This window comes from Choloepus didactylus, chromosome 11 (genome assembly GCF_015220235.1).
Source record: "Choloepus didactylus isolate mChoDid1 chromosome 11, mChoDid1.pri, whole genome shotgun sequence".
NCBI classification, from domain to species: domain Eukaryota; kingdom Metazoa; phylum Chordata; class Mammalia; order Pilosa; family Megalonychidae; genus Choloepus; species Choloepus didactylus.
This window is the reverse complement of record NC_051317.1, coordinates 44,954,452-44,978,132: the sequence shown is the minus strand read 5'-3', so window position 1 is coordinate 44,978,132 and position 23,681 is coordinate 44,954,452.

The window sequence follows — 23,681 nt, the reverse complement described above, 5'->3', positions numbered from 1 at the left end:
AGAGAAACAACAAGGACAAAAATCCCTTACCCCTTCCTTATATCCCCCTCTATTGACATTTAATTTTGGTATATTGCTTTTGTTAAAATTAATGGAAGGATATTATAATACTACTATTAACTATAGACCCTAGTTTGCATTGATTTTTTTTCCACATATACCATCCCACTTTCAACACCTTGCAATTTTGACATTGACTTTTCTGCTTCATGTAAAAACTTTCTTATATTTCTACATTTAACCACCATCATTGTTTAATTTTAATTCAAAGAATCCTAGTAAAAAGAAATTTTGGGTTAAATATAAATTTACTCACTATACAGTAGAATGTATTTCTTAATTAGAATGCAAGAGGGGTTTGGTAGTGGAAAACCTTTCCTGAATAAAAAGTAAGTGCATAGGCAAAGAAAATTTCAAGATGGAGATTGTTAGAGAAGTTATACTGCATCTATGAAATAGAATTGGATTAATATACATCTGCTTTGAAATATCAGTTCCACTTCCTATAAGGTCTGAGATATTTAGGCAATTAAAATAAACCTCTAAACTTTCTATCTCCTTATCAATAATAAAGACTATTAATACCCTATATTTCACATAAATATTCTTAGTACAAAGAATACACTGTGGGGTTTGGGTGTCAAGTCCATATTTGTGATGGTTAGTCTTATGTGTCCACTTGGCTAGCCCAGTTATTTAATCAAACACTAACATAGGAATTATTGTGGAGATGTTTTGTAGATGTAGTTAACATTTACAACTAGTTGACTTTAAGTAAAGGACATTGCCCTATAAAATATGGTGGTCTTTATCCAATAAATTTTAGGACTTTAGAGCAAAAACTAGGGTTTCTCAGAGAAGAAGTTCTGCCTCAAGACTGCAGCATAAAATCCTGCCTCAGTTTCCAAAGCGCCATACTACCTCCTAGGTTTTGGACTTGTCAGCCCCACAGTCACAGGAGCCAATTCTTTAAAATAAATCTCTCTCTCTCTCTCTCTCTCTCTCTCTCTCTCTCTCTCTCTCTCTCTCTCTTTCGCGTGTACAGAATATTGGTTCTGTTTTTTATGATACCCTGACTCATACAATATTCATGGACTTTAGTGACATTCTTCCATTCCAAACACAGTCACACGTTGGTACTCAACTGTTTTGAAACTTGTTGAATTTGGTACTTGACACATATTGATGCCAAAATTTTGTCCTGGTACTCATCATTTGTTTGGTACTTGATGGCCAAACTAGAACTTGGTGTCAGTTGCCTCATGACTACATACCCTTTCCAGCTGAAACAAAGAGTCACACATAAGTCACATGGTAGTTCTCGCCCTGTGCACAACCCTTTGTGGTCTTTTCTTAGCTTCTGTGCTCATTCTGTGTATTTTTTGAACTTTTTTTCTTATCATGGGTCCTAAGAAAATGAGCAGTGACAATGCTGAGCAGAAAAGAAAATTACTTTGTGCCAGCACAGAATGAAAAAAGAAATATGAGCACAGTATTCATATTGCTGATCTTGCTAGGGAAGATGGTACTCCTAGAAGAATGGTCTCTACCACCTGAAGAATAAAAAGTGATTAAAAAAAGGCTGATATTGTGAAAGAAGTTAAAGCAGTAACAACACAGTGTTCCCAAACACTTGAGGAAGTTGAAAAGCTGTTATTAATTTGGGTAAATGAGAAACAATGGGCAACAGTTTATTGGAAGCCAAGATGCGAAAAAGTGAAAGTGTTGCATGCCACTCTTTTGAAAAACAAACCAGGACTGAGTGATGAGAGTGCTGAAGTTTTCAAGGCCAGCCATGACTAGCTTGATAATTTTAAAAAGAGCACCTGCATCCACAGTGTCATTTGGCATGGTGAGGCAGTGAGTGCTAATAAAAAGGCTGCTGATGAATTTGTCAATGAATTTCAAGACTATGTAGAGGCTGAGAATGTTATTCCCCACCAAGTTTTTAACTGGGATGAGACTGGACTTTCTTTGGGAAAAAGTGCCAAATAGAACCAACATCACAAAAGAGGAGACACATTACCAGGCCACAAAACAATGAAGGACAGCTTCATTCTATTGTGTCTGAATGCTAATGGGCACTTAAAACTCAAGCCTCTACTAGTCTACCATAATGAAAACCCACAAGTTTTCAGGAAACTTAATGTCATAAAAAGCAAACGCCACGTGATGTGGAGGGCAAACAGCCAAGCTTGGGTCATAAAGCAATTTTTCACTGGGTGGATAAATGAAGTGTTTGGTCCATCAGTGGAAAAAAATTTGCTGGAGAAATATTTACCTCCGAAAGCCCTCCTACTTTTAGACAATGTGCCTGCCCACCCTCCAGGCTTGGAGGATGACTTTACTGGAAGAGTTCAGCTTCATCACTGTAAGGTTCCTGCCCCCCAACACTAATTCTCTCATCCAGTCCATGGACCTGCAGTTCATTTCAAACTTCAAAAAGTTGTACACCAAGGTGCTCTTCCAGAGGAGCTTTGAGATCACCTCTGACACCCAGTTGATACTCACAGAATTCTGGAAAGGGCACTTCCATATCCTGCATTGCCTTAACCTTATTGATAAGACCTGGAATGAAGCCTCTTATAGGACAATGAATTCAACAAGGAAGAATTTGTGGCCACAAGCTATGACTCAGAGAGACTTTGAAGGGTTTGAGGCTGACCCTAAGCCTGCAGGTACAGAGGGTACAGTTGTGCAGGATATTGTATCTTTGGGCCAATCCATGGGTCTGGAGGTTGATGCTGCTGATGTGGAGGAGTTAGTGGGGGAACATCATGAAGAGCTCAGCACTGGGGAGCTGCAGGAGGTACAGAAGGAGCAGCAACAAGAGGTGGCTGAAGAGATTTCTTCAGGTGAGGAGGAGATAAGTGAGAACATCTCCAATTCCTTGATAAAAGAAATGTGCAATATGGGCAGAAGTTCAAAACTTTGTGGAGAAATACCATCTGGACAAAGCTTTGACAAGCAAAAATGTAAATTTATTGAATGACCAAACAATTTCAAATTTTCAAGGAATTCTGAAGACAGAAGCAGTCCTCATTGGATAAACTTTTAGTGAAAGTGACAAACAGTGTGTCAGAGCCTGTGGTGCAAGTTGAAAAAATGCTGAAAAGAGAAAGAACACCTAAAGTGCAAGTACCTGATATTCTATTGGAGGGGGACTCCACTTCCAAGCAACACTCCATGTAATCTCTCCTCCCCACCACTCTCCCCCCACCATCCCATTAGGCCATGAACTCTTCTCAGTACAGGTAAAGTGAAAGTTTTATTTTATTTAATCTAAGTATTTATTAATTTTTAGGTTTATTTCTCATGTAAAGTAATGATGTACAACCATATATTTTTGCATATTGCCTTAAAAATGTGAATTGTCTTTGGTTTGGGAAAGCACTAAATTTATTTACATTATTCTTTATGGGAAAAATTTGTTTGGTATTCATCATTTTTGGTATCTGTCATGCTTCCTAGAACCAACTAATGACAAGTACCAAGGTACCACTGTATCACTTGAGGGATTTTCATTGTCAGACTTGTTTGGAACCATATTTTTCCAGTACTTTATTCTCTGATCTTCCAAGTGCAGGACTGCTAGAGCAACTTAAAATGATACGGTCATTTCATTGAATCATTCCTTCAAATTTAATTAAAGAAAAGTAGCATCTCACCACTATTCCTCAGTTGATATTTTCAATGCTTTTCCTATAGCTCATTCCCTGTAAAGATATTTGTTCTAGATGTAAATGAACCTATCACAGATTTTCTGTCTATCCCTTGTGAATTGCCTCACTATTCCTCTCTGAAGAGCATCTCCATTCTTATATTCTATCAGAATTTCCAAGGGGCTGTGAGAGTTAAAAAGGCTGCCAAGCACTCTGACCCAGACAAGGGTGGAGATGGTAGAGCCAGAGAAACAAAGAATATATTTATATGAAAATGACCTCTCTCTGGGGGACATATCTTCCCAAGAGAAAAGAGGAGGGGCCCAGCTCTACTACTTGCCTTCCTTTCAGAACCAGACCCCAGAGCCTGGGGGAAAACAACCATGGTCCACACCTCCTTACACCACTCTGGAGTGACAGGCTGATGGGTTCTACCTGCTGGGCAGAAAAGCACAGGGTGTGTCAATCCTCTAAGATACACCATCAGGGAAAATGGATACTGAATATTTCTTCCTTCTGGGACCTGAGCCTGTTCTTATCTGGAAAAACCTGATTGGGATGGCCAAGAAGGTCAGATGTCTAGACAACAGAAAACAACAACCTACAATAAACTTACACTTCAACTGAGATACAGGAATTTAAACTAATGCTAAATCAATTCAAAAAGTTTCAAGAAGATGTGGCAAAAGAGATAAAGGTTATAAAGAAAACACTGGGTGTACATAAGGCAGAAATCAAAAGTTCAAAAAAAAAAAAAACAACTGGCAAAATCTGTGGAATGAAAGGCACAACACATGAGACAAAAGACAGAATGGAAACCTACAACAACTGACCTCAAGGAGCACAAGAAAACACTCAGGAACTGGAGAACATGGCACCTGAAAGCCTACACACAAAAGAATAGATAGAGGAAAGAATGGAAAAATATGAGCAACATCTCTGGGGACTTAAGGACAAAATGAAATATAGGAAGATATGTAGCTTTGGTGTCCCAGAAGGAGAAGAGAAGGGAAAAGGGGCAGATGCAATAATAGAGGAAATAATCAATGAAAATTTCCCATCTCTTATGAAAGACATAAAATTACAGATCCAAAAAGTGCAGCATACTCCAAGGAGAATAGATCTGAATAGGCCTATGCCAAGACACTTAATAATCAGATTATCAAATGACAAAGACAAAGACAGAATCCTGAAAGCAGCAAAAGAAAAGTGATTCATCATATACAAAGTAAGCTGAATGAGACTATGTGTGGATTTCTCAGCAGAAACCATGGAAGTAAGAAGGAAGTGGTGTGATATATTTAAGATACTGAAAGAGAAAAAATGACAACCAAGAATCCTATATCCAGCAAAACTGTCCTTCGGATATGAGGGAGAGTTTAAAATATTCTTTGACAAAAAGACAATGAGAGAGTTTGAACAAGATACCTGCTCTACAGGAAATACTAAAACGAGCACAATGGACTGATAGGAAAAGACAGGAGTGGGAGGTTTGGAACACAATTTTGGGTGATGGTAGCACAGCAATGTTAAGTACACTGAGGAAAGATAACTATGAATATGGTTGAAAGAGGCAGTTTAGGAGCATGTGGGACACCAGAAGAAAAGAGGAAAGATAAAGACTGGGGCTGTATAACTCTGTGAAGCCTAGAGTGTTCAATGATTGTAATAAAATGTATGTTTTATTCATGAGAGAGAACAAATGAATGTCAATCTTGCAAGATGTCAATAATAGGGAGGTATTGGGGGAAAAATACAATCAATGTAAACTGGAGACTACAATTAACAGAATCATTGTATTATGCTTCCATTAATGTAACAAAAGGCAATATACCAAGGTAAATGCAGATAAGAGGGGGGGCGTAGGGGAGGGGAGTGAGACTCTTGGCATTGATGGTGTTGTCTGACTCTTTATTCTACTTTGATCTAAGATTATCTTTACTTTTGCTGTTTCCTAGCTGTCATGTTGTTGTGTTTTTTTTGTTGCTGTTTGTTTATTTTTGGTTGTTTATTTTTCTTTTTCCTCTTTCTTTCTCTCTTTTTCTTTTGCCTCCCTACCTTCTTTGACTCTTTCTCCTGCTTTGTGGAAGAAATGTAGATGTCCTTATATATATAGTGGTGAGGGTGGTGAACAGCTAAATATATGACTACACAGGGAACCATCGATTGTTTACTTAGGATGGAATATATGAGGTGTGAACAAAACTGTCTTAAAATAAAATGAGTTGAAACCTTGAGGACAATATATTGAGTGAAATAAGAAAGACACATAAGGACAAATATTGAAGGGTCTCACTGATAAGGACAAATTATAATATGTAAACTGATAGACATGAAATATAAGTTACCAAGATATAGAATGAGGCTAAAGAATGGGGAGTGGTTGCTTAGTATGAGCAGAATGTTCAACTAGGTTGAACTTAAATGTTTGGAAATGGACAGAGATGATGGTAGCATGTTGTGAGAATAACTAACAGTGCTGAGTGTTGTGTGAATGTGGTGGAAAGGGGAAGCTCAGAGTCATGTATGTCACCGGAAGGAAAGTCGGAAGTTAAAAGATGAGAATGTATAAAACAGTGAATCTTGTGGTAGGCAGTGTTTGAGATTAACTGTGCAAATAATAGAAATCTTTTTGATGAAACAGAACAAATATATGACACTACAACTAGAAATTAATAATAGAGGGGCATATAGGAAAAAATGTATACCTATTGCAAACTATCTACTGTAGTTAGTAGTATTTCAATGTTCTTTCATAAAAAGTAACAAATATACTATACCAATACTGAGTCAACAATGGAAGGGGGTTGGTTAGGGGTATGGGAGGATTTGGGTTTCCTTTTTTTGTCTTTATTTCTTTTCTGGAGTAATGAAAGCATTCTAAAAATTCAACAAATATTGTGGTGATGGATGCACAGCTGTGTGATGGTACTGGGGGCAACTGGTTGTACACTTTGATATTTGGATAATTGTATGGTATGTGAACAATCACAATAGAAAAAAAAAAGGCTGCCAATTGTTTGACAAAGAGAAACCAAATATAAACTGAATAAAACCACAAAAATCCTTCATTGTTTATGTATTTGTCAGAAATATCCTTGTGGCTCCAGGAACTAGTGGTCTATTTGTTGTATACCCACAACATATAGGCAACAGCAGTTCTATAATGATAAAGACTCTCAAATTATGTTTTTGTTAACTGTGATTACCTCAATTGTAATAAAGCCTATAGACAACTAGAGATAAAGAATCACAACTCATTTGCATTTCAAAATGGATTTTACAGTACTTGAAGATCAGTATTTAATGGGAAGGACTTTGAAATAAACTGCCATAGTGGATATATGCTAAATTATCCACAAAACTACCAGATGTTTAAAGATGTTTCAATTTTATTTTATAGAATATCAAGTGTGCAACTCCAAATGGCACAAATTTGGAAGGGGAGAAAATATACGTTGAAGACTTTCAGAGTAATGCTCAGCCAGTTTTACAGTATCTTGAAATTGATTTTATTCAACTAGATGAGCTTTATGTGAAAAAATTTTAATCAAAATCATAAAGAGCTCACATTCCTAAAGGTGAATTCCAAACCAGTTTTTCTGCCAACCACCTGCTGAATTTAACTAAATTTTCCAACAGATTTACTTGGCTTTCCAAAGATGCAGTCTGCAGGGTGCATCTGTTTCAGAATTGACTTCCATTCTATTTATCCAGCAAGAACATAAGCAAGTCAGATATGCATTGTAGGATCCTAATCTAAAAGCAAGAGATACAATATGATTTTGTCATTTGAAATAAATCAATTAGAATCTCTAGGTCCTAGATGACAGAAATATTTCTAAGTAAATCATATTGTAACTTTCAGGTATCTCCATTAACTTTAACTCCTTAACTTAGTAGTACATCAAATTTTTGTGTATTGGGCAGAAATTATTATGCCTGGCCCATGGCAAAGTTCTTTAACTCATTGTTTTAACTGGAGGGTTTTTGTTGTTTCTTTCTGGTTAATGCAACTTCTTTTTTAGCAGATGCATTTTCTAAATATCCAGTAATGACCAGTCATTTTCATAACTTGACCTGATCCAAGTGATAAGCACAAACCCACACAGGAAAAGCCAACCAAATAACAGAACCCATCTTATAACTCAATCTGTAATAGAACTGATCTACTCTTCATCTGATGTGCCATCTGTGGTAGTTTGAAGCTATATGTTCAAAAACACAGAAAGACATGTTCTTAATCTTCATCCATTCCTGTGGGCATGAACCCATGGTAAGTAGGACATTTTGATGAGGTTACTTCAGGTAAGGTAAGTCCATCTCAATCAGGTTGGGTCTTAATCCTGTTACTGGAGTCCTGTGTCAGTAGAGTGAAATTCAGACAGAAAAGAGAGAAAGCCACGGGAAGCAAGTGGCTGAAACTCAATGGAACCTGAACGAGAACAGGAAGGCCAGGAGAAGCTGCCATGTGCATTGCCAGGTGACAGAGAAGCCAAGGACCAAGAGACCCTGGCAGCCAGGTCCAGAATGCCACAGTCTTTGGGGATCAAGCATCATCTTGAATGATGCTTGATTTGAACTTTTTCCTGGTTTCAACCCTGAGCCATTAAATTTATTGTTTAAGCTGTCCCTCTGCATGGTATTTGCTTGCATACCTAAGGAAACTAAAACAGCATCTCTTCTTCACTCTCAGACTGCTCTATTAACCATACTTTGATTCTAATAAGCTCCCCTTTGCTTATGCTCTGTCCATTTGCCTATCTTTTCTAATCACCATGAAACCTGTTTTCTCTCTTTGAGTTGAGTGCCTTTGGGTTAGCCACAGCTCAAGTGATCTTGGTTTAGACATCAAGAATTTGTTTGCAATTTCTACACTTCCTCCATTTCCAATAATAGTATTTTGTCTTAATTCTCCTGCAACACTACAGGCAAAATTAACCATATATGCTGAGACCCTGCTATTGTTCAGTGCTGCACAAAGTAGAAAACAAAAGTCAAATTACATGTTAGAGAATAACACATTTTATCTTTTTAAAACCAAAAAGCTAGTTAAGAAGGCTGTATTTTTCTCCCATTATGCTTGTAGCAATGTTTTGCTTCTATTTGGTATATTGATGCTGTGAAAAAAGCTGAAAGCATTAGAATCATCATATTAAAATGACAGCACAGTGTCCTTTGCCAGACATTATTGAAGGATTAAAAATGTATCAAGAGACCACTCATAGTTTACTATATGTACGCTGCTTGAATTTAGTTGCTATTGAGTATCTAAAATGAAAGAAAATTCTCCTACTACCTTTTAAATAATAATTTTTCTCTTAATATAAATATATATCCCACTATGACAGGAATAAGATTTTTTAAGGCCAAATCTACTGGAGGATATAGCTTGCTTCCTCTTCTTACTCTGGACACTAGACTATTAACACAAATGATGAATTAGGGTCTACTTGGTACAGAATATAGCATGGTTCTTCCTTCCAAATAGGTACTTAACAAATGCTTAATGAATATTTGTGAAATAGATGAATGAGTGGGTTTTATAATTGCAAGAACAACTACTGAACCAATATTATAAAGTGAGAACCATACCCAGATTATTTCTTCAAAAAAGAAGAGTAATTACATATCAATTATATATAACATGGGTTTGATTTTAATTTCTAAGTGCCCCTTACACAGATTTGGCAAAATCATTATACAAGTGAGATATACAGATGATGTTTCCACGTGCTTTTTCTCCTTTTTAATGGTTTGCACACCAATGACCAACTTCAATTGCATCCTGTAGTTTTCTTATCCAGAATCAGTTTATATTAGAATAACCACTTTAATTCATTGTAAGGGTTTTAAGCCTCAGTTACAGGAAATTTTTAATCCCCATTTCTCATACAAAGGATCTTATTAATGCTTTCTATAGCACAAGCCCTGCTGGTATTTTAAAAAGTATGTTCTGTAACATAAATGGTGCTCTTTTATATGGAAGTAACTTTACTTTTTGCTGTGTCTTTATCTGGAACTCTTTTTTTTTCCTCATTCTCTCTTTTGTTCAGAATTCTCTCTGAACTTTCCTGAATTATGGTATAATGTAATTTCTTTCTTTCTAGGAAAAAGAAAAAGTGTAATTTCATACAAAACACCTTCCACTCAGACATCAAGACCCCCTCCAAAAAATCCCATGCTATTTCCCAGCTACAAACAGTTCAAAATTTTGATGATTACCCATGTCAAGGTATCATTTTTTTGTGCTAAAGAACCACTTCAAGGGGATGTGTGTGTGTGTGTGTGCGCACGTGTGTGTGATGAATTTTATAAATAGTTAAATAGCCGTCTGGATGGATTTTTACATATCTACTAATAAATAAGAATAGCACATTCCTACACTAAAAATTATTGTTTTGTTCATTACTGATCATATATTTTATTGCAGATACAATGGTTGCATCTGTAGCTGGTATAACTTGAAGTTTTAATAACAAGTGTATTGACATTTGCAGCCCTTTGGTACAGTGTTCCCCAGATTACTCTTCTCAAAATTTTTATCACCCATAAAAGACTTTCACTGAAGAAAAGGATGGTGGGAATAGGAGACTACATCCAAGAGCCTGTGGCATATTCCCTGATTGGAACTTCTGCTAAGAATGGCTTTGCTTAAATTTTGAACCTGTTGGATCTTCCTTTAAGAAAGAACTGAGGCAGTAAAGAACATAATTTTTCATGACCACAGTTTTCCTCAAGCAATTCTACAAGCCACAGGCATAGTTTTAGAGACCTCTCATATTTTGAAAGGACTTGTTTCAAGCAGCCTTTTACATTTTATTTGATGTTATATCACATATCACTGCTTTCCTTTCATTGCAGTATTTCCAAAAACTTCCAACCATCCAGAAAGCTACTGATCTCACTGAGCAACATGAGAGCTCACCCATCAAATTATGTCTTTGTTCTGCAGAAAAGATGGAAAGTTAATAATTGAAACTCTTTTATCTGAACTTGTAGAAGTCAATGTTTATTTTCCATGCCCTTCTGAAGAGAGAGTGCAGCTTTGAATGACTGCTTTCCCATGAACATATATGAATTAGGTGTAGTTAAATATTTCTGAACTTCAGTTTATTCATCTGAAAACTGGAGTGGCTGTTCAATGTCAATTAAATTAAGTACATACTTAATGCAATGTGCAGCATTCCTTTGACAAGCCACCAGGAGTAAGGAATGAATGCATAGTATTACCTGAAAATTCCAGCTGAGTTTTGTGGCTCATCTAAATAGTATGGGGGGAAGGTATTTGAGGGAAGGTAGAAAATATACAATGGTTTGCCTGGCTTTTCTACTTTTCCTTCTTTTTGTGAGTTTGTGGGATTTTGTTTTGTTTGTCCTTTTATTGAGTAACATCTTACTGATTTTCCAGTTCTCCCTGAATATACTCTCCTATTTTTATTTCCATTGTTTAACCTTGAAAACCTCTCTTCTCCTGTAAAATAGATTCTCCTCTCTACACTGTCCCTCTGATTAATTTAGTTTATCCAGCAAAAAAATCTATCCCACAATGATTTTCATGTATGGTATTTTATTATATCATAAAGAACTAAAAAAATATACATTTCAGATATGGATGGACTAAGAAAACATACCTCATTTCAGTAAGAAAAATAATGGAGAAAAATATAAAAAAACATCTCTATAATAATAAATCAGAAAAGATTTTAAGATAAAGCAGGAAAAAAAAAGAACACCAAAGGGGGGAAAAATGGTTAGCATATAATCAGAAATATTTGCAGTTAAACCTAAAGAGACTATAAATATGTTTTAGAGTTGAAATCCAAGGATTGTGAGAAAAAAACTGGGAGAAGTTTAGCAAATGTAATTTTAGCTTTGGAATATAATAGCTGATTATTCTAATTAAATAGAGGAAAGAAAATGGTTTGGAAACTGAGGAGTTAAAGTTACTCTTGTCTTAAGGGGCATGGTTAGTATTTAATTAGCATTTTTATAAAAAGTATAAAAATAACTACTATGTAATAGAAATGCAACAAGTTTAAATATTAATGGAAATGTTTTCTAGATCAAGAATAAAATAAGGGGAAAATGGTAAAATAATAAAGTATATTAAATAGTAAGTATCTAATAGGTGGTGAGAACAAAAGGGATAAAATAAGTGGTGAGAATAAAAAGTAATGGAAAAGTGGTGGGGCATGATGGCAGAGACATGAGGTGTGGGTTTTAGTTACTCCCCTGGGGCTGGTAGATAGCCAGGAACTGTGTGGACCAGCCACCTCAGGGGAATCTGAGGTTGGACACACATCATACAACAGACTCCAGTGCGTGGAACTGCTGGGATCAGTGAAATCTTTAAGATTTTGTGGGGGCAATACCCCTCCCTGCCAAGCACAACAGACTATTTTGCAGCTGGCTTACCAAGGGAGGAGGGGTTGTCAGTGTTGGGAACAAGGGGGGAGAATTACAGTTACAGAACTGATAAACAAACTCAGACTGCTGAACAAAAATTCCAACCATAGATAAACCGAGACCAGACACTGGAGAATCTGGAAGCAGTCAGCCTGGAGAGGAGATAGGGCTAGCAAAAATGGCAAAAACAAAAACAAAAACAGAGACTTTTGGAGTTGGAGGAGAACATAATATGAGGAAGGGCTAGGCTCAAACAGAATCAGGCAAACCCAGGGGGCCAGGGCCCTTCTCTGAAAATCCAGCCTTTCAGGTTTCTTGATTGTTCCTCAATTGCTCTCCAACTCCTTGTTTTTCATCTCAATAGCCCATCAGAACTGTAAGGACTGAATTAAAGCACTTTTCTTTAAATTGTATATACTGGGACTTTCTTTTTCTTTTTTCTATTTTTTCTCTTTTTCTCATTTTTTTTTTTTTAATAACTATTCTAAGTAGCCCACTACAGAAAGCGTTAAAGACTATCAATTTGGGCCCAGGAAAAAGCAGAGCTAAGATGGCTCTGAGAGGCAAAGCAATAAGACTATTGGGGGAGACAATTCACTGAAGGCCATAACTTCGCCATGAAAAGGTGGGTGTGGTCCAGCTCAAGTGGCAGCCTTGCTTTGGGTAACTCAGACTCCAAGGGCTAGAATTCAGAAAACAACTTCAGTCAGTCATGGCCCTGACAGGATTAGGGTCACCTGGAGAACTAAAGTCTCCATACTTCCTGTGCCAGTTTGAATGTATTATGTCCACAAACACCATTATCTTTGATGTAATCTAGTGGGGCAGACATATTATTGGAATTAAGTTGGAATGTTTGGATTAGGTTGTTTGCATGGAAATGCACCCCACCCAACTGTAGGTGATAACTCTGATGAGATATTTCCATGGAGGCATGGCCTCATCCATTCAGGGTGGGCCTTGATCAGTGGAGCCATATAAATGAGCTGACAAACAGAAAGAACTCAGTGCAGGTGAGAGTGACATTTTGAAGAGGAGATACAGCCAAGAGGGACACTTTGAAGAAAGCATAGGAGCTGCAGATGAGAGATAGTTTGAAGATGGCCATTGAAAGCAGACTCTTGCTCCAGAGAAGCTAAGAGAGGACAAATACCCCAAGTGCAACTAAGAGTGACATTTTTGAGGAACTGCAGCCTAGAGAGAAATGTCCTGGGAGAAAGCCATTTTGAGACCAGAATTTTGGAGCAGACTTCAGCCACATGCCTTCCCAGCTAACAGAGTTTTTCTGGACACCATTGGCCATCCTCCAGTGAAGGTACCTGATTGCTGATGTGTTACCTTGGACACTTTATGGCCTTAAGACTGTAACTGTGAAACCAAATAAACCCCCTTTTATAAAAGCCAATCCATCTCTGGTGTTTTGCATTCCAGCAGCATTAGCAAACTAGAACACCTCCTTACACTAGTGGAGGAGCTGTGGGCTGGCAAATACCATCTGCTGGACAGGATAGGAAAAGCACAGGATGTAAGGCTTCACAGGAGGGTCTCATTTTCAATGAAATTCCATACCCTCCTCCTGAGACCTGAGCCTCTCTGGATTGGGAAAACCTGACTGGGGTTGACCATATCTGAGGAGACCCTCAAAAAAAAGGCTACAAAGACACAGGGCAAGAAACAAAAAAACAAGAGGTGAAAAACTAATCAACTATTTAGTTGATTATCTAACCTAAGTTAGAGGCCTAGAATAAGCTGAACTGACCACCAAATGTTAGAGAACAAAGCCAATGAACAAGAAACCCTAGGTAAAAGAGTGAAAATCAGCTCCAGGGTAAACTAATCAAGAAAGTCAGATGCCTAGACAGCTTAAAATAATGAGCCATACTAGGAAACATGAAAATATGGACCAGCCAAAGGCACAAACTAATCATTCAACCTAGATACAGGAGTTGAGGCAACTAATGCTAAATCAGTTCAATGAATTGAAGGAAGAACTAATTAAAGATGGTCAAACAAATCTCCTAAATCAATTCAGAAATCAAGAAAATGAACTGAGGGAAGATATAGCAAAAGAGATGAAGGATATGAGGAAGACACTGGATGACCATAAAGAAGAAATCATGAGTTTGAAAAAACAATTAGTAGAGCTTATGGGAAAGAAGGACATAATGGAGGAGATGAAAAAGACAATGGAGGGATACAACAGTAGACTTGAACAGGTAGAAGAAAGGATCAGTGAATTGGAAGACAAGATTTGAATTCATACACATAAAAGAACTGATGGTAAAAAGAATGGAAAAATATGAGCAGGGTGTTAGGGAGCTGAGTGACAACATGAAGCACAAATATGTACATGTTATGGTATCCCAAAAGGTGACCAGAAGGGAAAGGGGGAAGAAAGAATAATAGAAGAAATATTCACTGAATATTTCCCAACTCTCATGAAAGGCAGTAACTTAAAGATTCAATAAGTACAGTGTACATCAAACAGAATAGATCCCAATAGACCTACTCCAAAACACTTACTGATCAGATTGTCCAATGTCAAAGACAAAGAGAGAATTCTGAAAGCACCAGGAGAAAAGCTATCCATCACATACAAGGGAAGGTTGATAAGACCATGTACAGATTTCTCTCCAGAAACCATGTTGCTGAGAAGACAGTGGTATGATATATTTAGGATACAGAAAGAGAAGAACTGCCAACCAAGAATTCTATAACTGGAAAAATTGTCTTTCAAAAATGAAGGAGAAATTAAAATATTTTCAGACAAACAAACACTCACAGAGTTTGTGAATAAGAGACTGGCACTAAAAGAAATACCAAAGGTGGTGCTACAGGCTGATAGGAAATGACAGGAGAGAGAGGTTTGGAGAAGAATGTAGAAATGAAGATTATCAGGAAGGGTAAAAGGAAAAACAGGAAAAAATAAGATGTGACATATAAAATCCAACAGACAAAATGGTAGAAGAAAGTACTGCTTTTACAGTAATAATACTAAAAGTTAATGCATTAAACTCCGCAATAAAAAGATGAAGATGGGCAGAATGGATTAAAAAACAGGATCCATCTATATGCTATCTACAAAAAACTCACTTTAGACACAAGGACAAAAATAGGCTGAAAGTGAAAGGTTGGAAAAAGATATTTCATCCAAAGAGCAACCAGAAAAAAATGCAGTAGCTATATTAATACCAGACAATTTAGACTTCAAAAATAAAACTATTAAAAGAGACATGAAGGATACTATATATTAATAAAATGGTCAGTTCATCAAGAAAACATAATAATCATTAATAATTATGCATCAAGCCAGAGTGCCCCAAATTTCATGAGGTAAACACTGAGAACACTGAAAGGAGAAGTAGATACCCTTATATAATATTTGGAGACTTCAATACACCATTCTTATCAATGGATAGAACATCCAGACAGATGATCAATAAGGAAAAAGAGATGTTGAATTGCATAATAAAAGGTATAGACTTGACAGACATGTATAGAATACTACACCCCACAACAGCAGGATAAACATTTTTCTCAAGTGCTCAGGAACATTCTATAGGATAGACCATGTGTTGGGTCACAAATCAAGTCTCAACAAATTTAAAAATATTGATATTATAAAAACAGTTTCTCAGATCATAATGGAATGAAGTTGGAAATAATTAACAGGCAGAAGATTGTAAAATTCACAAATATATGGAGGTTAAATAACACACTCTTAGAAAACCAGTGGGTAAGGAAGAAATTACAAGAGAAATTTAGTAAATACCTTGAGGCAAATGACAAGGAGAACACAACATACCAAAATATGGGATGTAGCAAGTTAGTGCTGAGAGGGAAATTTATTGCACTAAATGCCTATATTAAAAGAGAAGAAGAGCAATACTTGAGGAATTAACGGTTGACCAGGAATAACTAGAGAAAGAAGAGCAAATAAACCCCAAAGAAAACAGGAAGAAAGAAGTAACAAAGATTAGAGCAGAAATGAATGAAATTGAGAACAGGAAAACAATAGAGTGAATCAGCAAAACCAGAAGTCGGTCCTTTGAGAAAATCAACAAAATTGATGGACCCCTAGTTAGGCTAACAAAAAAAGAAAAAGAGAGCAGATGCAAATAAATGCAATCAGAAACAGGAAAGGAAACATAACTACTCACCCTGCAGAAATAAAGGAGACAATGAGAAGATACTATGATCAGTGATATGCTAATAAACTAGACAACTTAGATGAAATGGACAACTTTCTAGAAAAGCATAAACAACCAACATTGACTCAAGAAGAAATAGATGACCTCAACAAACCAATCACAAGTAAAGAGATTGAGTCAGTCATCAAAAATTTCCCAAAGAGAAAAGCCCAAGACCAAATGGCTTCACAAGTGAATTCTTCAAAGCCGTCAAGAAAGAATTAGTACAAATCCTGCTCATACTCTTCAAAAAAATTGAACAGGAGGGAAAACTACCCAACTCATTCTATGAAGTCACATCACCCTAATACCAAATTCAGACAAAGATACTACAAGAAAAGAAAGTTATAGACCAATCCCTTTAAAGAATATAGATGCAAAAATCCTCAGCAAAATGCTCACAAGTTGAATCCAGCAGCTAAAAGAATTATACACCATAGTCAGGTGGGGTTTATTCTAGGTATGCAAGCTGGTTCAACACAAGAAAATCAATTAATGTAACACACTACATCAATAAATCAAAGCAGAAGAACCACATGATTATCTTGATTGATGCAGAAAAGGCATTTGACAAAATTCAACATCCTTTCTTGATGAAAACACTTCAAAATATAGGAATAGCATGGAATTTCTCAGTATGATAAAGGTAATATATGGAAAACCCACACTTAACAACTTAACAGGGAGAGGCTGAAAGCTTTCCCTCTAAGTTCAGGAACAAGGCAGGGATGTCCACTGTCACCATTGTTATTCAACATTGGACTGGAAGTTCTAGTTAGAGCAATTAGGGAAGAAAAAGAAATAAAAGGAATCCAAATTGGAGAGGAAGAAGTAAAACTCTCACTGTTTGCAGATGACATGATTCTATATGTGGAAAATCCAGAAAAATCTATAGCAAAGCTATTAGAATTAATCAATGAATATAGAAAATTGGCAGGCTACAAGATCAACATGCAAAAATCTATAGTGTTCCTATACACAAGTAATATGCAACAAGAGGAAGAAATCAAGAGAGACATTCCATTTTCAATAGCAACCAAAAGAATCAAGTATTTAGGAATAAACTTAATGAAGGCCACAAAAGACCTATACAAAGAAAATGACAAGAAACTGCTAAAATAAATCAAACAGGACTTAAAAAATAATGAAAGAAAATATCATGTTCATGGATTGGAAGACTAAATATAATAAGATGTCAATTCTTACCTAAACTGATTTATGGATTCAATGCAATAGCAATGAAAACCCCAATGACTTACTTTACAGAAATAGAAAAACCAATAACCAAGTACATTTTGAAGGGCAAGGTGCCCTGAATAGCCAATAATATCTTGAGAAAGATGAAGAAAGTTGGAGGTCTCACACTACCTGACTGAAGCATATTACAAAGCTACAGTGCTCAAAACAGCATGATACTGGCATAAAGATAGATATACTGAACAATGGAATCAAAGTGAGTGTTCAGAAATAGATTCTTGCATCTACAAACAATTGATCTTTGACAAGGTTAGTCAAGCCAAAGCAACTGGGAAAGAGCAGCCTCTTCAATTAATGGTGTTTGGAGAACTGGATATCCATTTCCAAAATAATGAAAGAGGACCCCTATCTCACACCTTATACAAAAATTAACTTGAAATGGATCAAAGACCTAAACATTAGTCCTAAGACCACAACACTCTCAGAAGAAAATGCAGGTCAATTTCTTAAAGAACTTGTGATAGACCTTACACCCAAAGTGTGAGCAACCGAAGAACAAACAGACAAACTGGATCTCCACAAAAGTAAACACTTTTGCACATAAAAGGACTTTGTCAGAAAGGTAAAAAGGAAGCCTACCCAATGGGAGACAATATTTGGAACCACATATCAGATCAGGGATTAATATCCTGGATATAAAAAGTGATCCTACAGCTCAACAACAGAAAGACAAACAACCCAATTAAAAAATGGGCAAAACACATGGACAGACACTTTTCTGAAGAGGAAATACAAATGGCTCAAAAACATAAAAAAAATGCTCAACTTCACTGGCTGTTAGGGAAATGCAAATCAAAACCACAATTAGATATCATCTTACATCTACCAGAATAGCCATTATCCAAAAAAACAGAAAATTGAAAGTACTGGAGAGGATGTGGAGAAAAGAGGCACATTTATTCACTGTTGGTGGGAATGTGGAATGGTGTAACCACTCTGGAGGAGAGTGTGGCAATTCACCAGGAAGCAAGTATAGATTTGCTATACTAGCCAGCTATTCCATTACCAGGTATACACTCAGAGGAACTGAAAGTTAAGAGATGAATAGACATTTGTAAACCAATGTTTATCGTGGCATTACACAATAGCCAAGAGATGGAAACAGCCCAAATGTCCACCAACAGATGAGTGGATAAACAATCTGTGGTACATACACATGATGGAATATTACACAGCTATAAGGCAGAACAAAGGCATGGAACATACAATAATGTAGATGAACCTTGAGGGTATTATGTTTATCAAAGTTATTCAGAAACAACAGAACAAATACTGTATGGTCTCAATAATATGAACTAACATTAATAAGCAAAAGCTGATAACATAGGCTACCAGGAGATAGAAAGAGGGTAGAGATCAGGCATTTGGTGTTGAAGGACTACAGAATATTCAGCAGGACTGATTGTATAGATCCAGAAATAGATAACATAATACTCTGTGATGCTAGCACAATATTGTAACTACACTGAACAGTGATGTCTACCAGTAAAGCTAAAAGAGGTGGGCTAGGGGCATGAGTGACACCTGAGGTAAAGATGGAATTTAAAGACTAGTATAGTTTAACTCAGCAAACACTGGAGTGGTCAATGATTATGACTAAATGTACAAATATAAAACTATTCTTGCATATGGTAGAACAAATGAATGTCAACCATGTAGAGTGTTGGAAAGGGGATGGTATTGGGGAAAAATGTAATCAAAGCAAACTGGAGTCTATGGTTAACAGTAACATTGTAATGTAACATTGTTACTGCCTTTGTTACATTTAGTGCTCCCATTAAATGTAACAAAGGCAATATACCAAAGCTAAATGTGTTTGAGAGGGGGATATAGGGGAGGGATATGGGATCCTTGGTAGTGGTGGTAGTGTCTGACCCTACCATTATATTGCATTGTTTAATATTTTATTTTTCTTTTTATTATCTTTTTTTATTATTCATTAAAAAAAACTTTTTTTTTGTAGTAATCCATATGTTCAAGTCTTGACTGTGGTGATAAATGCACAACAGTATGATGATGCCATGAACAACTGATTGTACATTGTGGATAATTATATGGTATGTGAATATAGCTCTATAAAATTGTATGGAAAAATATAAGCAGGGATAAGAGTGCTGGAGAAAACGTGGAGAAAGGGATGTAGGTATTTACTGTTGATTAGGAGGCAGAATGGTATAGCCTTTCTGGAAGACAGTGGGATGGTTCCACATGAAGCTAAGTATGTGGATGCCATAAGGTCCTGCAACCTCATTAGGGGGCATTTACTTGGAGGATCTGAGAGCAGGGACATGAATGAACATTTGCACACTGTGGTTTATGGAGAGAGTATGCATGATTTGCAATGGGTGGAATTGGCCTAAGGGTACATCAACTGAGGAACAGAGTGGTGAACCTATTGCTGACAGGGCGGCGCAGGAATGAAACATGGACACAAAGTTAAGAATTAAGGGAGCAGGGGGCCCACTGCATCTCGTGCTAAGTGGACGCCAATGCATCCTTGCTCCAGCTATTTATTACAGAAGATAACGTGTATATGCTAAAGGTCCTCAGGTGTATATCAGAAGGGATAATTTACATCAGGTGTACACAATCTAGGTTTAAGACAATGGTAAACACCGTCATCATAGTCACAAGACACACATCTTTACAGGGCGGGCCTGCATGGCATTCTATGCAGGCCTGCAGCTCAGCATTCCAAGCCACCACCCCAGATATGCCTCAGGCAACATGGAAGACTCAGTTCCCCACATGAACCATTGTGTGCATACAATGGAATGTTGAGTAACCTCAAGAAGGATTAAAGCTGTGAGACACACAATAATGTGAATAAATCCTGTAGACAGCATGTTGAAGAAACTATGCCAGAAACAAAGGCAAACACTATAATTCCTCACCAATATGGATAACTACAATGTGTAAACTCAGAATTGAACTTTAGAGCACAGCTTATCAGGGGAATGCTTATTCTAGTGGTCCCTAGATTGTAAGCTCTTACAGCAGCCTCATCTATTCCTGAATTGTATTGGCTACCTCCAGATTCCAAGAAGTTGGTCCCTTTGTGTATAACTTGATTGATTTCTAGAACTTTGGGTATCTGTGTGACTTCTGAAACTCAGAGCTAGAACTCGGCAGATATGAATATTGGTATTATCACATATAGCAACTGCTAAAAAAGCTGAAAAAGCATCCAGATTTCAGCTAGAGATATGAATGAAGCAGATGTGGTTAGGACTAGGGCAAATTGGGCCAAAGGGTAAAGGACAACACTGACTGCATTTTTTTTCATTATTTAGATAATACTTTATTAGTTTCTGTAATCAAACCCATGCAGATAAGACCTTACATATTTAATACAGTGCACTACCCCTGTACAAATGGAAAAAAAAATTATGTTTAATGTTTTTAGACCAATATGGCTGTTAATTTCTGTACAATGCCAACTCAACACGGTACAACTGGGACACTTTTTCCAAAGTTGACAGCACAGCTAAAGTTTCCAAAAATTCAAATTTTATATATATATAAATAATATATATATGTATAAATAATAACATACAATAGCAGTATGTTATGCATCAATAGCAGCAACAGCTTTTCCAGGTTCTGCAGTCATCTGAACAAAATTATAGTATTCTGTCATGTGTATGTACCACATTTTATTTATCCACTCATCTGTTGAAGGACATTTGGGTTGTTTCCATCTCTTGGCAATTGTGAGTATGCTGCTATGGACATTGGCATGCAGATAACTGTTTGTGTCACTGCTTTCAGATTTTCCAGGTATATACCGAGAAGTGCAATCGCTGGATCAAAGGGTATCCCTATGTCTAGTTTTCTAAGGAATTGCCAGACTGACTTCCAGAGTGGCTGAACCATTATACAGTCCCACCAACAACGAATAAGAGTTCTAATTTCTCCACATCTTCTAGAGCATTTGTAGTTTCCTGTTTGCTTAATGGCAGCCATTCTAATTGCTGTGAGGTGGTATCTCATTGTGGAAAGATTCCAAATGAAGTCAAGAGGTCACTCTGGTGGGCATTCTTATGCGCTATATAGATAACCCTTTTTAGATATTAATGCATTGGAATGGCTAGAAGTAAATACCTGAAAGTATCAAACTGCAACCCAGTAGCCTTGACTCTTGAAGATGATTGTATTGCAATGTAGCTTACATAGGGTGAAAGTGTGATTGTGAAAGCTTTGTGGATCAGACTCCCTTTATCCAGTGTATGGATCAATGAGTAGAAAAATGGGGACAAAAAACTAAATGAAAAATAGGATGGGAGGGATGATGATTTGTGTGTTCTTTTTTACTTTTTTTTTAATTCTTATTTTCACTTTTTCTGGTACAAGGAAAATTTTCAAAAAATAGATTGGGGTGATGAATGCACAACTATATAATGGTACTGTGAGCAAATGATTATACACTTTGGATGATTTATGGTATGTGGATATATCTCAATAAAATTGAATTAAAAATGAATGGGGAAAGTAGTTCAATGATAACATAAGTAAGCAGTTTAAGTATTGGTTTTCATTAGGTATCAATCAAAAAAATAAGAAAACAAAACTGAGGTACATGTTGTTTAAAACAAATCCATCTTAAATAAATTCCTATAGTGAAACTGCAGCAGATGAAAACAATGGAGTAGTTTTATCTAAATGTATTCATACAGAATAATCCCAAAGAAACCATATTTTTACTTGTAAAAGGCAGTTAGTAGTTCTGCACTATTAGCCTTATGAAAAAATACATGCATGTGTATATAGATATTCAGCTATATGGGCATTCAATTATCAATGCCTATAAATAAATAAATGAAAAAAATAAATGTTTGCTATGACTTTAGCCTAAATTGTTTGCAGGGATACAAGAAGGAACATAATAGGAAACCCTTTTTGATATAGATATATCTGTATTTTTTTCATAGTTTTACAATGAGCATGTTTCTTTCAAGTTTAAAAAAAGTTAATTTAAATAAAAGAAGAATTAAAATATATTTAAATTGTACAAATTTTATGACTTAGGCTATGGTCCTTTCTAATGATTGCACATATATATGACTATAATTATATCATTTGAGTTTAGTTGGATATAATTTAAAAAGGGGAGCAGAATATTAGTGGCAGTCATTTTTAAACTTAGCATAACCTCTTCAGAACTTGATAGTTTGAGGAGTATCCTGAAATGATGCATTTTAAATACTTCTTTGTCATTTGTGTAGATATTTATAAAAACTTTGAGTGGCAGAGGAATTAATCTCATTGGTCTTAAATGAAAAGAAGAGGGTAAAACTATTGGGGCAGTGACTCCTTTAACGAGCTGGAGTTAATTTTCTAACATTTTCTGATAGTTTTCACTGAGAAGAACAGGATATATTGTGTTTTAGCACAATTCTAAATATAAGTCTCATCTGTCTTATAAGAAAATATTAATAAACTAGAAAATTTTTGGAATGTAAGTGAAATATTTCAGCCACGAGTGAAAACATGTTTAAAACAGAAAAAAAAAAAACATTGTAGAATAAAACATATCAAAACTTGAATAGTAGGCATAACATAGCTAGAAAACAAATTCATACTCATCTGTTCAATTAAAAGCATGATGTGTTATTCTTATATACTGTAGGTTCACTTATGATTTTATGTAGAATAATCATTGCATTTATTTTTAACCTCTCATATCTGTTGAGTAAAATAAATTTGGCTGCTTCAATGGATTTCCAGGAGTGGCTCTTTTTCCAATAAGTAACAAGGACTTTTTAAAGAGTATTTAAAAAAAAATAAAAGTGGGGGCTTTCTGAAAATATGGAACATACACTGTTGTGCAAGGTGCTATATGGTTATTCATGGGAACACAGGCTCAGGCACAACAGAAGTTTTCATTAAAGGAGGGCTTTATTACTTATACAGCACACAGGATCCAGAAGAGCAGGAAGAAAGAGCCATCGTGGTGGTCTCAGGAGGTCAGCTGCTCAGGTCAGGTTTGTGGTTGGCAACTTCACATGCACTGCCTCACATCTGAGAGGAGAGATAAATCCGTACTGCCCCAGAGTGGGTATTTATACAACCCCATGGCAAGGAAGCCCTGCCACTGAGAGTTCCCACGCTGATAAGCAGCTAGAACTGCTTGTTCCCAGTTGTGGGTTAAAGGTAAGGTAGG